General features: G+C 45.7%; 2 long non-coding RNA genes across 2 annotated transcripts; both read right to left on the reverse strand.

Moving 5' to 3' along the window:
- Nucleotides 1–1,896: 1,896 nt before the first annotated feature.
- Nucleotides 1,897–5,050, reverse strand: LOC117866680 (uncharacterized). Its single transcript, XR_004642968.2, has 3 exons — nucleotides 3,123–5,050; nucleotides 2,599–2,817; nucleotides 1,897–2,462 (listed from the first exon to the last, which is right to left on the reverse strand). It is a non-coding gene; the product is annotated as an uncharacterized lncRNA (long non-coding RNA).
- Nucleotides 5,051–5,714: 664 nt separating this feature from the next.
- LOC117866681 (uncharacterized) lies at nucleotides 5,715–8,409 on the reverse strand. The gene is made up of 3 exons (XR_004642970.2): nucleotides 8,089–8,409; nucleotides 7,808–7,997; nucleotides 5,715–7,275 (listed from the first exon to the last, which is right to left on the reverse strand). It is a non-coding gene; the product is annotated as an uncharacterized lncRNA (long non-coding RNA).
- Between the last annotated feature and the right edge of the window lie 5,589 nt (nucleotides 8,410–13,998).

The following is a 13,998-nucleotide window of genomic DNA, read 5'->3' on the forward strand; positions in this document are numbered from 1 at the left end:
TGGAAGATATGTAGAAGCTTTGGAAAGATGGGGTTTAGATGTGGGATGAGTACAGACATGAGCACTTCACACTAAGGGCTATTATCTTTGTTACCATCAATGATTATCCTACCCAATTTGCCCTGATAGGTTAGGTAAAAGGTAAGATAGGATGCATAGCTTGCTTGGATGGAACACCATATGTGTACCTTAAGGGATCTATGAAGACAATGTTCATGCGGCACAGGCGCTTCTTATTGAAGATGCACAAATACCGCAAGATGAAGGACTTTTTTGATGGCACCAATGAGAATGATTTTTGCTCCAAAACTGGCTACGGGTAAAATAGTATTTGAAATGTGCAAGAAGGTCAAGTTCAAACTTGGTAAGAAGTCATTAGGTGGTGTTGATAATTCAAAAAGGGGAAGAAAGAAGGCTAAAACTACATACATCACATACGTGCTATTTAAGAAGATAGACATCTTCTTTAAGTATTTGCCATACTGGCGAGAGCTGATGGTGCGCCATGCCATTGATGGGATGTATCTTCAGAAGAATGTGTTCAAAATCTGACAACAACTGCAGAATAGTCCTATTAAAATAGGCATATCTGAAAAACAGCAAGGGCAATGGCAACGGCAGCAATCCCAATGCTAAATCCTAGTCATTTTCCTCTCCCTAGTGATGAACGTCACAGCATCCCCGTCGATTGCACCTAAATTGCAACCCACGTTGTAGCACCACCGTGAACAGCAAGGAAAGGAAAACTCAATCAGGGGAAAACAGAGACAGGAAAGGAAGTCCAACCAATTTTTGGAGAGGAACAGCAACGATGGAGCAAGGGGAGTGGCGGCGCAAGGGTAGGAGATGTAGGGGTGTAGGGCTTAGAAAAGAGAGGTGGGCTGGCCAGGCAAAAACATGAAAGATAAAAAACTAGAGCAAGACTCGGTCACAAAACCTGATAGGAGTTGGTTCAGCTGCTGTAGCCTCGCGAGCACTGTAGTAGCAGTCATGAGTAAAATAATGAACCATCCATAATTCATGGTTGGAACTCCAAACGAGATATATGAGTGATCAAACGGAATGGATTCGATGAACTGCACATAACCATGGTCTTATTCATCCATCCGAGTGACGGATCTAAAAGTCAACTTTTATTCATCAACTTTACGTATTTCAACATACAAAGCGTATTTTATCCTTTGCTCATTCTAGGTGTTACACATTCCCAAACCCCAAAGGCTACAAAATCGAGTGCCAACTCCCACTCGTCATTCTTGCCCTTCTTTTCACAAGGTCGTTGGTGGCGCGACCCGTCACATGAGGTCCTCCTCCGAGCGAGGTCACCGGTGGTGCAAACAAGCCCTTGACCTCAATGTTGGATGTTGCAATGCTTTGATTTGGATGTTGCTAACATGGATTTGGTTTGTTGCAACTGCGTACATTACAAAGTTTGGGAACATGTTGTCATGTGATTTTTTTCCTATTTTTAGCTCAGATGGTACCTCTAACAAGCTCGTTGAAAAAAGATAAAATGTGATCTCTTAAGTCTTACTAGGATCGTGCCCGTGCGTTGCTACAGGCTCACATCTATAAGCACGAAAATTCACATCTATAAGCACGAAACTATCATAGATTATATTACACTGATGATCCCTAACACCATGCTCACAAAGAAGATAGTATTTTAATTTCATTGTCCACAATTATAGTCTTTCATGCATCATGTTCACAATTTTTTTAAAAATATTCTCACTTTTCTTTGTTTCAGCCTTCGGGCAGCCTGGTTAAGTCCATGGTATAGAAAACAATACCACAAACATCTTACATTACTGTGTGATGAACACAAAACGCGGTATACACAAGCAGCTACCTGAGTATGTCACGGTTGCAGGACAAATGAGCTCTGATGAGCAAAACCAACCAAGTTCAAGGGACAACTCATTCGTTCGGGTCATGTTATCAAAGAATCAACTCATCAACTCTCTACTACATCCAGTGACGGAGCTTCATTGTGGCCAAGGTGGGCCATAGCCCCCCTAACCTCCAAAATTTGTTGAAGGAATAGCTAATTTGACTGCTTAAACACTATGTATGCTAATCTCCTCTGTTATTGGACCCCTCATTTTTCTACAAGCTCCCCCACTGACTACATAATCATACTCTGTCCTGCCATCACCACTGCCTCGCCTCCAACTGGGCCGCCCTGCTCCTCTCCACCACCGGTTGCCATCTTCTCTGGCAAATGGTTAGAGCTAACATATACATGCATTGCCTATTGTGCAACATAGAATTTGAATACCTGAAAGCAAATCTTCATATCTTTTCCGTAGTAGCATAGAGAAGAATAACTTTGTCTAATATAGTATGCACTATGCTCCAGAAACTAAACACAAAGGCAATTGACTTCAGCATCACTTTGTCCTTCAGCTAGCAAACACGTTTCGAATTTAGTAAGGTCTAACCTATAACCCGGTATCTTTCTTCTTATACAAAGAATAGTTCAAAATAATAGCTTCAAATACACAAAATATACATAACAGAAAAATATTTTTTTTCGATTCATGAGAACCTCATACTCGATACGGGCATAAAATTACCAAATGACATAAAGCATACCGTATCTTGCAAGGGAGTCCCAAGAGAAAGTTTCAGTAACTCTTCTTTAACCCTTTGCAGTAATTGGTCGTTTACATAGCAATCAGAAACTTTCCACTATCTCCCTGCCTTGAGCACATAACAACAATCACAGTTGTCCTGAAAATCATGCCTATCAGCCTATCTACTGTCCAGCATCTTCCATGTGGTAGAAGCCAAATCACTACCACGCCACCATTGCTATACACGTATGTATGTTAGTCAGTGATCACAACAGCGAAAGAATTAGACCAAGCTTGTTTGCACTCGATAATACAATTGTCCGCAGTCCATAATGCACTTGTCAGTGTTAATATTAACCATGTAGTAGCAACTAAAGTTATACATCTAATACGTACTGCTAAAGAAGGGGATCATGAAACTAATGTAGTAAAAATGATGGCTAATTGGTCATGAATCCCTCAGCCACACATGACGAATAATATTGACAGATTCGTCATTGAACTCCCAGCCAGATTCGTGTTGAGGCAAAATATAATAATTACCTGAAAAAGCAATACATTTTGGTAGTCTGACTTCCTGGGAACAATACCTTCTCCACCTTCAAAGAGAATAAATGAGAAAAGTAGCTAAAACATGCAGATGGCATAAACTAATGCATTCATTGTGGCGGAACCGCCCAAATTAACCTGACTAAAATGCATTGAAGTCGCCTGACATGCGATTATGCACTTTAAGCAAGTCAACTTGGTCGACTGTCGGATTTCCTCCGATAAACCACATAAACAGGATCGAGAAGCATCGCTCACGCAAAAGTGAGTAGCACAGAGATTACAACATTCCATCATGACAACATAGTTCAACAATTTATTACATCAGAGTTTTTGGAAATTCAAACCGAAATTTTTGCATGGTTCGAGGTCAAATTAAAGCTAGCGGAAGCTTAAACGTCGATACAAGGTATCATGACAGAGCCGATCATGACATCAAAAACTCCTTCCTTCGCCATCCGAGGAAGGATCCCACTCGACGGTCCAGCCTGGCGGAAGCTGGGTCGGCCAAGTGGTACCAACACCCAAGCTACTGACATTACCTGAAAAAGATTAGCCACAACAAGGCTGAGCAACTAGTACTCAGCAAGACTAACCCGTCGGAAGGATACGACCGAGACTTAGACATGCAAGGCTTTCTGGCTCTGGGGTTTTCTTGCCAAAGCGTCTAAAGTTAGTCCTTACTTTCAACATTTTAGCTCATGTTCTATGTTCTTTATCCATTCTAGATTAGCAACTTATACTAAACAAATATGGTTTCCAAGCAATTCCTTGACAAACATCAGGATTAAATCATCATCATGTTCCATCTTTACTCAGTGCAGAATAGCGATCAAGTAGTCCCAATCTGTGAGAGACAGACGAATCGATTCGAATTTATTAACCATGCATGGCAAACCTAATCTCACGACATCCGCGCACCATGAAGGGTCGCTTCATTTGTCAGCCGTCCCCATCGATCCCTTAGGCACGTGTCAGGGCCAACTTCCTTTGGCATGCAATGCTCCACAGTCCCGGCCTATTGCTGCACTGTGACCGCACTTGCACCCACATGATGCACCATGGGAACGACGTTCCAAGGACAGCTGGAAAGTATGCCACGCCCCAGTTCAATCAGGTACTAGGCTTCCCCATCCCATACTAGGTATGAGATTAGTACTTTCAATCACTTCATCACGAACGCCGACACGTTTCGACCTTAGTTCATTTTCATTTAGACAGACGGGGCAATCCACCAAGCGTCGAACACAAGCCTGATCCCGTCCGTCGTCCTTATAGTTGCGACAACTCTGAAACATTCAACTCCTATAACTCGTGAGTGACAGGAGATCACTCGACTTTTACCGAAACCTATTAAGCAATGCAACTACTCGGCCTTAGAAACTAGTATTCAAAAACAAGGTACTAAGTTATGCATCTAAGGTTCCATTACAACTCCTCGAAACGTAAATGCGCAATCAAGTAATCAATAAGTGGCATGAAATAAAACAGGGAGTTCATGCACTGGGGCTTGCCTTCAGAAAAAGCTTGGGGGTCCTCGGGGTCTTGCGCTGGTTCGGGCTCTCCTTCGAAGGGGTGCAGCTGTTCCTCGGCGGGGTCTTCTTCCGGGGCTGGATGAAGCTCGTACGTCCCGTCGGCGAGATTCAACTCTACACGGAAATGCAATGCAGGGGTTAAACGTTTTAGATGGTTATTTCAACACTCTCACCTTTTAACACGGACACTTGTAGCAAAGCTACAGGAAAGGTGGGGGAGTTCAACTTCTGTTGGTGGAGAGCAGGATGAGAGGGTCGGATTGAGGAAAACTTAGGGTCTGATCCTCAGGTTTAAGGAAAACCTTACCAAGGTCCTCAGACTCAACACAGAGGAATCCCCGAAAACATTTCACCGATACCCTCGGGTCAAAGAAAAAGAATTACAACCGAGCCCTCGGACGAGGCGGAGAAAGGGTCGGCGAAACGAAAAGGACAGGGGTCGGACGAACCGAACAAGGACAGGGGTCGGGCGAGACGGAAAGACAGGGGTCGGGCGAGACGGAAAGACAGGGGTCGGGCGAGACGGAAAGACAGGCGGGTTAAGTAGCTTACCTCCAGGTCTACCGGCAAAGCCTTGGGGCCGAGCAGGAGCAGGCTGGGCGGAAGGGTTGTACGCGCGAAGGCTTGGGCGTCGGCGAGACTTCGACGGTGGTCCGGCGGCGGCGGTGCTTCTGGTGGACACCAGCAAGCTCTAGCACCGCGCGGAAGAGCGGGCGGCGGGTGTGTTGGAAGAAGCGGCTTGCGGGTGGCGGCGAAGTCGCCGGAGTGTGGTGGTGGCGCAAGGGGGTGAGCTCCACGGAAGCTCAGCAGCGGCGCAGAAAGGAAGCGGTGGCTCAGAGGAGAAAGCAGGGCGCAGAGGAGAAAGCGGCGGTGCAGGTGCGGGCGGTGGCAAGGGATGGCATTGCCGGTGAGGGGGTTCCCTTTTATAGGGCTGGGGTGGCGCGAAGGGTCGAGGCGGGGCTCCGATGGGGAAAGGATAAGGCCGGGAGCGGTGAGTGCTCGAGCGAGGCGGCCATTGGTCGACGACGCCATTGGGCAGAGGAGGCGGAGCTCCGGGTGGTCTTTGGCAGCGATTGGCCTTGGGCGGCGCGCGTCTGGGGCTTCCGGTCTGTCGGGCGGGTGAGGCGGAAAGGCTACCGTGGGGGTTGGGCGAGCGGGCGGAGATGCGGGTCGTCGGGGGCATCTCAGCTTCCTCAAAGAACGGGCGGAACAGGATTGGCGGAGCAGAGCCGTGGCAGGTGGAAGGCGACTTGCGCTCGGCCGGCGATTGGCTAGCCCTGCGCTTGCTCCGTCCTGTCGCGGGTGCGGGTTGGGCGCCGTGGCTCTCGTCCGGTCGCTGTCGCGCTGGGGATAGGGCGCCGGCGAGCTGCTGGTGGCCGGAAGCCACACGGCGCGCGGCGCGCGAGCGAACATGCTCGGGCGCACGGGCGTCGAGGCTCCCTTCGGGCTGCAAGCGAGACCAGCTTTGGACCGATCCTTCTCCGAATCTTTCAACACAACACCCGAAACTCCCTTAAACAAACTTGTTCAACTCTGGTAGTTCTTCAAACTTTGTTTAAGGTGTCGGTTTAGATTGTGAATGGATTCAAAGATATTTCCGGCCAAAGTTAGCTAAAAATCTGGGATTCCAGACTTAGGATTTTTAAGCATCCGGGGTGAGTTGACTGGTTTACCTTACTTTGACCGGGATTTTGAACAAGTTCAGGCCCGATTTGGATCTGGGTCAGTGTAACAAAGTTGGAACACTCTTGAGGTACTACAACTTCTATTAAGGGTCTGACTCGAGTTTAGATAGGAAAACGGGAGATCAAAGCTTGCAAAGATGGAGGAAAACTCGAATTCCAGGACTTAAGAGATTTTCAGGGTCCTGCAGGGAAGACCGGCTTTGGTTGCTGTTTTTGACTCCCTTCCACTCTGAATTAGTCAAGGTGCCTTTAATAAAAGTTGTTGGAATTTAAAAGTTTTGAAACTCTTATTTGGGAAGAAACTTAAGTTTGTATATAGAATTTCAAGCTTTAAAACAAACCCCAAAAGAGAGCTTCTTAGGTTTATAAAGGTCATTTCACTTCGTAGCTTAGGGATTTAATTTGACACGGGTTTAGAATTAAAGCACTTAATTTAGGTAGAGTTGTTACATTCATCCCAAAGAATATGGCAATTTGAGACTTACGTTAACGACTCATTAACTTGATAACTTTAAGTATCAGTTTTCTAAAATCCCACGATGGAAAACCATGTATAAAACAACACACCTATCTATACATTCACCACAGAATATTGACAGATCCTATTCTCACCATGGTCTGAGTCCAATAATATCTCCCCCTTACCATGACCAAACCTAATAGTTGATAGAAATATATAGACAAAGTAACAGATACTCCTATAATACCTGAGTGATCTTTACACTCCTAAGATAAGTTTGAATGTCAGGTAGTTGTCGAGGAGTGCTTGGAGAAACTCAGTGCAGCCCTCCAGGTTGAAGGTTCATAAAGACACTGAAGTATCTTGTTTGTGAAGCAATCCACAGAAAAATTAAATCCCGGGTTGGCCTTCTCAGTTAAGGAACATAGAAATTAACATCACCTTCAGAGTCTTCTATGTCAAATGCTCTGCAAAGCAAGTTTGATTCTATCAATTTGAAAGGTTGTCAAAAGGAAAATAAAATGCACCTGGCAGCCATGATCTCCCTAAGCAATAAAATCTCTGCAGTACAAAACAGAAGTAAACTACAGGCAAGAATCAGGAAGAACAGAACAATTTTTTTATCGGAATCAAAATCTGGGCATGCTACAGTATATATCATACCAACATTGCCTAAGACATTGTTGCGCCCTCTAGAAAAATCTCAACTACTCAATAGTCCATATTGCAAAGGCTAGGAGGGAGGGGACGGGACGGACCGTAAAAATGTTGCCTCTTTGCTTTTTTTAGGAGTAAGAGATAGAGATTGTAGAGCAAACAACATGCTAATTGGTGTACGTTCTTTTACCTTGAATACACATGATTTAATTTGAATAGAAGATTGCCATTACCAATTAACAAAAAACCCTAGAATTAATCTTAGCTTCAGAATCAACTGGATTGAACTGCTACGAATAAGCACACCAGCAGCGCAAAGAAAAACAAAACAGAGAGAAATACCTAGATAGTAAGGATGAAGAGCAGAGCACAAGGCAACGGCCGTGAGGACGGAAGAGTCGAAGAGATCATGCGGGCAGCGGAAAGTCCATGGCTCCAGTGATCCACTGCTTTGGCGAAACACCCACCCGGCAAGATCGCTGCGGGGGGCCTCCGCGCATGGCTCCTTTTGAGTCCCTCGCTGCCGAATCCACTGAAGTCACGCCACAGCTTGATTCACAATCCCACTCGAGAAATTAAGGAAAATCCTTAGGAATTGAATGGGGTGGGGATTGAGGGGGCACCTTGTGCAGTGCGGGGAAATCTCCATAGAAATCCTTGATGGGAGAAAGCTGCTGCCGCATTCGCACGTTGTCATCTAGTCCCGACGAGAGGGGGCGGAGGCGGCGGCTGGCGGCGCGGCGGCAGCGCAGGGAAGGATCGGCGGCAGCGTCGTGGGGGTGTTTTGAGCGCAGGGAAGGACTAGGGTTCTGCGCGGACGACCTGGAATGGACGGCGGAGGAAGCCTGAGCGCCGCAATCCAGGGAAGGGTCAAATCCACGGCTTCCGTGCGGAGGACCCAGGAAGCGACGGCCGAAGAAGGCCGGAGCGAGGGCCATCGCGCCGCGGCCAAACGACGGACCGCAATTCTGGGTCCGTTTTGTTTTTTATATAGTAGAGAAGGGCTACAAGTAAGGAAATCAATCCAGAAAATGATCATAATTTAAATTAAACATAGTACATTGACTAGCAATGTGTTAGCTGAAGCAGTAGTAAATTCCGTAATTTCCAATTCTTGCAAAAATTCAATGTTCAGTTATTCAGTTTAGGAAATACGCAGATCGAAAAAGAGGGGATGGGTTTAATTGGATAGGAAGACATCGTAAAATTAAAGGAGAACCCCTCACCTGTTATGGGGAGGAGGGTGAAACAGCCCATGTTTCGATCTGCCTGATATCCAAGGAACCGTGCCCAATATCTCTGCACGTGCAACCAATGGAGCCACCACACGTAGCCGATATGCTTATCCTTCTTCGAAGGTTGACATGGCACTGTTGGTGTTGGTAATGTAGAATTACAATGGATGAGTCACAAGTCATGTGATGATCACACAAAATACCCGAGCGGCTCAGCTAGATAAAATACCCGAGCCAGGACAGAAATAAAGTAGAATAGGTTGAAATACTTAAATCTTAGTAAGAGTTGTTACTTAAAGGACAGGTTCCATCCGCATACAATTTCCTTTTCGAGGCCTGCTATGGCAGCTCGGGCTTTCATCCATGCCACAAATGGCCCACAAAAAAGAAGAATCCTAGAATAAATTGGGAAAGTTACTAACCAACTTATAGGAAAGACATAATTAACGTCATCTCAATCTCGATACCACACTACCCATGAAATTTAAATTAAACAGCCTAAATGAGCATTAATCATACGGTGCGTTCTCTAGTTCATGCTTCACAACTTGAACCCCTCACTGTATCCTCCTTGTATCTTGGTTTCCCATAGAATAGCAATGTGGTACTACAACACCACGTTGACTTTCCTATGTGGAATGCTTGCACTAGTAGAGAATTGGCCTTTAGTCCCGGTTGGTAGGGTGTATATCTCTCGGATATCCATCCGGGATAAACCAACCCGGACAAAAGGGGGGGTCTTTAGTCCCGGGTCTTTTAACCAGGAGTAAAGGTCCCCCTTTAGTCCCGGTTGGATTTCCTAACCGGGACTAAAGGGTTACCCTTTAGTCCCGGCTGGATTCCAACCGGGACTAAATGGCGCCTGCATGGCACTGCCGTGGCGCCTGAATTTTTCATGAATGCATCACGTATACGTAGTACCGCGACCCTTTTAATTTGTTAACCTTTAGTAGTTAAGATTTTTTTAGAATGAAATCAACTAGTATTTAAACGAATGGGATTTGTAATTATATAATTACTATATATATACACAATCCTTATACACAATTCATATACACAATTCAACTAGCTTAGTACAAATCGATCATAATTAGCGCGTATTATATATACAAATAAATCAAAATATCTATCTACAATCTTCCCATCGTGGTGTTGCTGATCGGAGTGTCTAATTGTCGTCCATCGTAATAAAATTCTCTTTTTGGATCTACCACCTCGTCCATTATGAATCCAATGAGACCTTCACATATTGCCGCTACTCTTTCTTCCTTCAAGAGTCCTTGTTGAATATTTAACATCTATAATTTGGAAATTTGTGAATGTTACACGACAAATACATATAAGGAGCTAGAAAATAATTAACTAGTAATAGTTTTATTTTACGTACTTTAAAGTTGTGCGGCGTCATCTTCGGTCCCTTGGGTCCCATAAAACTATGCATGTGCTCACAGATGTAGTAGCCACATAGATTATTCCCGGGTTCCTGTCTTAAGCACTTCAGTGCGGAAAAAAATAAGTTATGAAATATTCGTGTTATACAATGTAATAAATGTGCAGACTTCATACGTACCGGGAAGTCTGTGTTCCATGTAAGTTTTTCTTTGAATGGACCTTTGTGTGTCCTTATGAATTGTTTCCATGCGCTGCGGATTAGAATAATGAATGATATAGTGTAACAGGGATAAAATTTAGGAAATAAACTTTTGCATAGAGATAAAGGTCCAGAATTATTACAAGCCTAGCATGTCTTGCACTTCTTGGTAGTCCACCGGATCTTTCCTTAACGAATCGAAGACAGTGACGTGGCTTCTTTCAGGCTCAATTATAATAAGGATCCAGTGGAAGCTGCGTGCGTAAAATGTTCATGCATATTAGAGCTAACTAACATGTAGAGATAAGGAAAAAGACATCGAAAGTAGACGGTATACACACACTTACTTGAAGTTGTATGGAAGTAGTATGAAATCCTTGAATGTTTGTTTGTCTAGGAAATTGTATACTTCCGCAAAGGTTTTTTCCGGCGCTAATTGTATCTGTTGTTGGTTAACTACAGATGGATCCATGAAGCCTACATGTAGGTACGCCTCTCGGCGGCATGTCTGAATTAGCATCCTACATGAAATGAAAGATGAAGTTAGTACGGTGACGCACGCCAAAATTTACATGCAGAGATAAACGGACACTTACAGAACCTAAGCGCTGATCAGAGAGACATCCAGGGCATCATGATGGTACACTTCGTATATATCCTTGAAGTCTAGCCACAGCACTTTCTCCCCTTCACCATGAAAATCTATCGGTTTTACCTTCATGCCGATCATCTCCCTCGAGTCGGTGGATGCCATCATGTACCATTGATGGAATGCGTACATCTTTGTTGATAGCTTCCGTACCAATGAAGGCTTTACTAGAGGTTTGCCTAGTTCATAAGGCCATCTCGGCTCAGGGGGCGGTGCAGTTGGCGTCTCAACTTGCCCTATGCATTCATCAAGTCCCAGACCTGTTTCTTCCATGAACTTCAATACATTTGCTTGTTGATCCAAGGGCATTGCTTTTACCCGTTGAGCATCTTTTTTTGATAAATGGCTGAGGTCGGGGACTGGACCGCTGGAAGATGACTTTCCTTTCCTTTTATCCTTTTCATCAGCCTTTACTAGAGCCCGTTCATAGTTTGACAAGAGTGGTATCCTTTTCTTGGCTCCTTCTTCCATCCTGATAAAAAAAGTTTAAATCTCGCCGACTTACTGGCAGTGGCTCCATCTCCCTTGCTTTTTTTTCTTCGGCTTGTTTCTTGAACCACTCACTAGCCTCTCGTTGGATTTCTGCCCACTGTTCCGCATGAGACATTGCCTCCCAGCGTTCCTTACGAGTCACTTCAGGCTCCTTTGTTTTCTTCTTTCTCTGTCTTTGCTTGGGAGGCAGTGCTCGTGACTTCTTTAGTGGTGGTGCAGGTTCCTTCAAGGGGGCCGCTCTTGGTGCTGGCGATAGTGATCGGGAAGGGGTGTTGTTATTGTCGTCGTCGCTCCCAGCACCAGGATGTGGTGGAGATGGAGACCTTGATATAGATGGAAGGGAAGGTCCTGGAGCAGGAGATGACGGTCTCGAGGTATGAGGAGAAGGTCGCTACTGGGGATCTACGGGGAGCGGTCTTGAGGTATGATGAGATGGCTCCGTGCCGGGAATAATGATGTAGCATTTTTGCCATAGAATGATCCCATGAAGCGCATCTACCAATGTCTTTTCCCCGTCGCCTCCCGGGAAGTCGAGCTCTAGACCTTCATACTGGCTATCAACTATTTGCTCTACGCAGACGCTGGCGTAGCCTGGTGGAATTTCCATGCCATGACCGCTCTACCTCGCCAGGATTGCTAACGCACTCCCGTACGCTACATGTATATATAGAAGAAGTAAATAAGTTGAACTCCGATCTCGAGGCCTGGATCAATTGACAAGATTGCATAAATATTATATATAAGTATACCTTAATAGTGAGGTTGCCGACCGGTGCATGCAGCTCACATGAGGTCCGTTGTGTGATGGCATCCACGGGGAACCGTTGCCCTTCCATGGGTAACCTGGGCGTCTGCGCATCGGGAACCCATGTAGAAGCACAACTGCTCAAGAGGCGTTGAGAAGGGATGGCGGTGTTAATAATCGGCAATGCTCAAGATTGGGCCAACTCCGCAACTGCGTGGGCCACCCGTCGATTGATTTCATCCATCATTCTTTGTTCTTGTGCCTGCACTTTAGATTCTAGCATCTGCCGCCAGCTCTTCTCGATCTGTTCCTTTCTTCGCTTCCGGCTTCTGTACGAGGCGATGTTGCCTCGGAAAGCAAACTTCCACGGAACCACCCCGAACCCTCGGCAACGTCCTGGGTGCTCTGGATTACCGAGGGCCAATGTGAGCTCATCATTTTCTCGGTCCACCTTCAACCTCCCAGCCTTAGAATCTTCAATGTTCTTCATGAGATGTTCGGCCTTCTCACGTATTGTGTCATTAAAAATCAACGTCCCATCCTCTTGGCTTAGGGAGCCTCCATGAGTGTAGTACCAATTTTTTGATCGTTCGGACCATTCAATAGTTGCAGGTACGATTCCCCGTTCGATCAGATCTTGTCCCATCTTCCTCCACTTGGGAATTGCTGAGCCATACCCACCTCGCCCCAAATGATGGTGGTAGCCCTTCTGACTAGCATTTGCTGTGTTGGTCGTGATCTTTTTCACACCGTCTTCACTCCTCTTATATTCAACAAATGCATCCCAGTGGTCCCTCAACTTTGGCCACGCGTTGAAGTCTGGAGTTCGGCCCTTCTTAATGTAGTGGGTATCCAGCATGTTCTTGAATATCTGGAATTGAGTAGCCATCTTCTTAAGCGTCCACGCTTTGACATCCTTCTCACTATATCCTTCAAAGAATGTGAAATGTCTCTTCACGTCTTCCCACAACATATTCTTTTCTGTCTCCGAGAAGGCGTACGGATTAGTGCTTCTGCCCTTCCATTCTCTGATGCTGATAGGCACGTTGTCCCGGACGATTGCCCCGATCTGACTCACGTACTTCTTTGCTACTTTCTCGGGAGCAACCGGCCTGCCCTCTTCTGTCACTTCCGTGATGACAAGCCTCCCTTCCATCAACTTTGTACGACCTCGGGTCTTCTGCCCTTGTGTTGATCCGGAGGGCTAACAATTCAAGATTCGTTAATTAGTACGTAGTAGTAACGGTGGCGTGAAACAATACAAGAATGGTTATATATACCTCGCCGGAACCTTCCGCCACGGCAAGTTGTTGCTGCGGCTGTTGCTCTTCATTCCCATCGGCGGACATGTTGAGGAACATGTCCGCTTGGGTGCCCTCTTCATCCGTGTATGATAGTGGAACGTTGTCGCCACTACCATCACCAGCGATTATCTGCTCCATGATATACCTTGCGGTCTCATCGTCTGCCATTTCAAGTATTGATGGAAACATACATGGAATCATACATGACAGTCATAGAAATCGTCTTACTACAAATTTCTACAAAGTCCTACAAAGTCCGAAATCATACATGTATATAATGAAATCATAAAATAACATGAATCCTACAAAGTCCGGAATATTTATACAAATTTCTACAAATTTTTACGAATTTCTACAAATTTCTACGAATTTCTAGCAATAACCATATGCGGTGCCTAGGTTGTGACGGCGGCGGTTAGGGCGGCGGAGGCGAGGACGGTTCCCTGGAACCACGGGCGGTGCCTAGGTTGTGACGGCGGCGGTCAGGGTGGCGGTACGGCGGAGGCAGGGACGGTTC

This window comes from Setaria viridis, chromosome 8 (assembly GCF_005286985.2).
Source record: "Setaria viridis chromosome 8, Setaria_viridis_v4.0, whole genome shotgun sequence".
Lineage (NCBI taxonomy): Eukaryota > Viridiplantae > Streptophyta > Magnoliopsida > Poales > Poaceae > Setaria > Setaria viridis.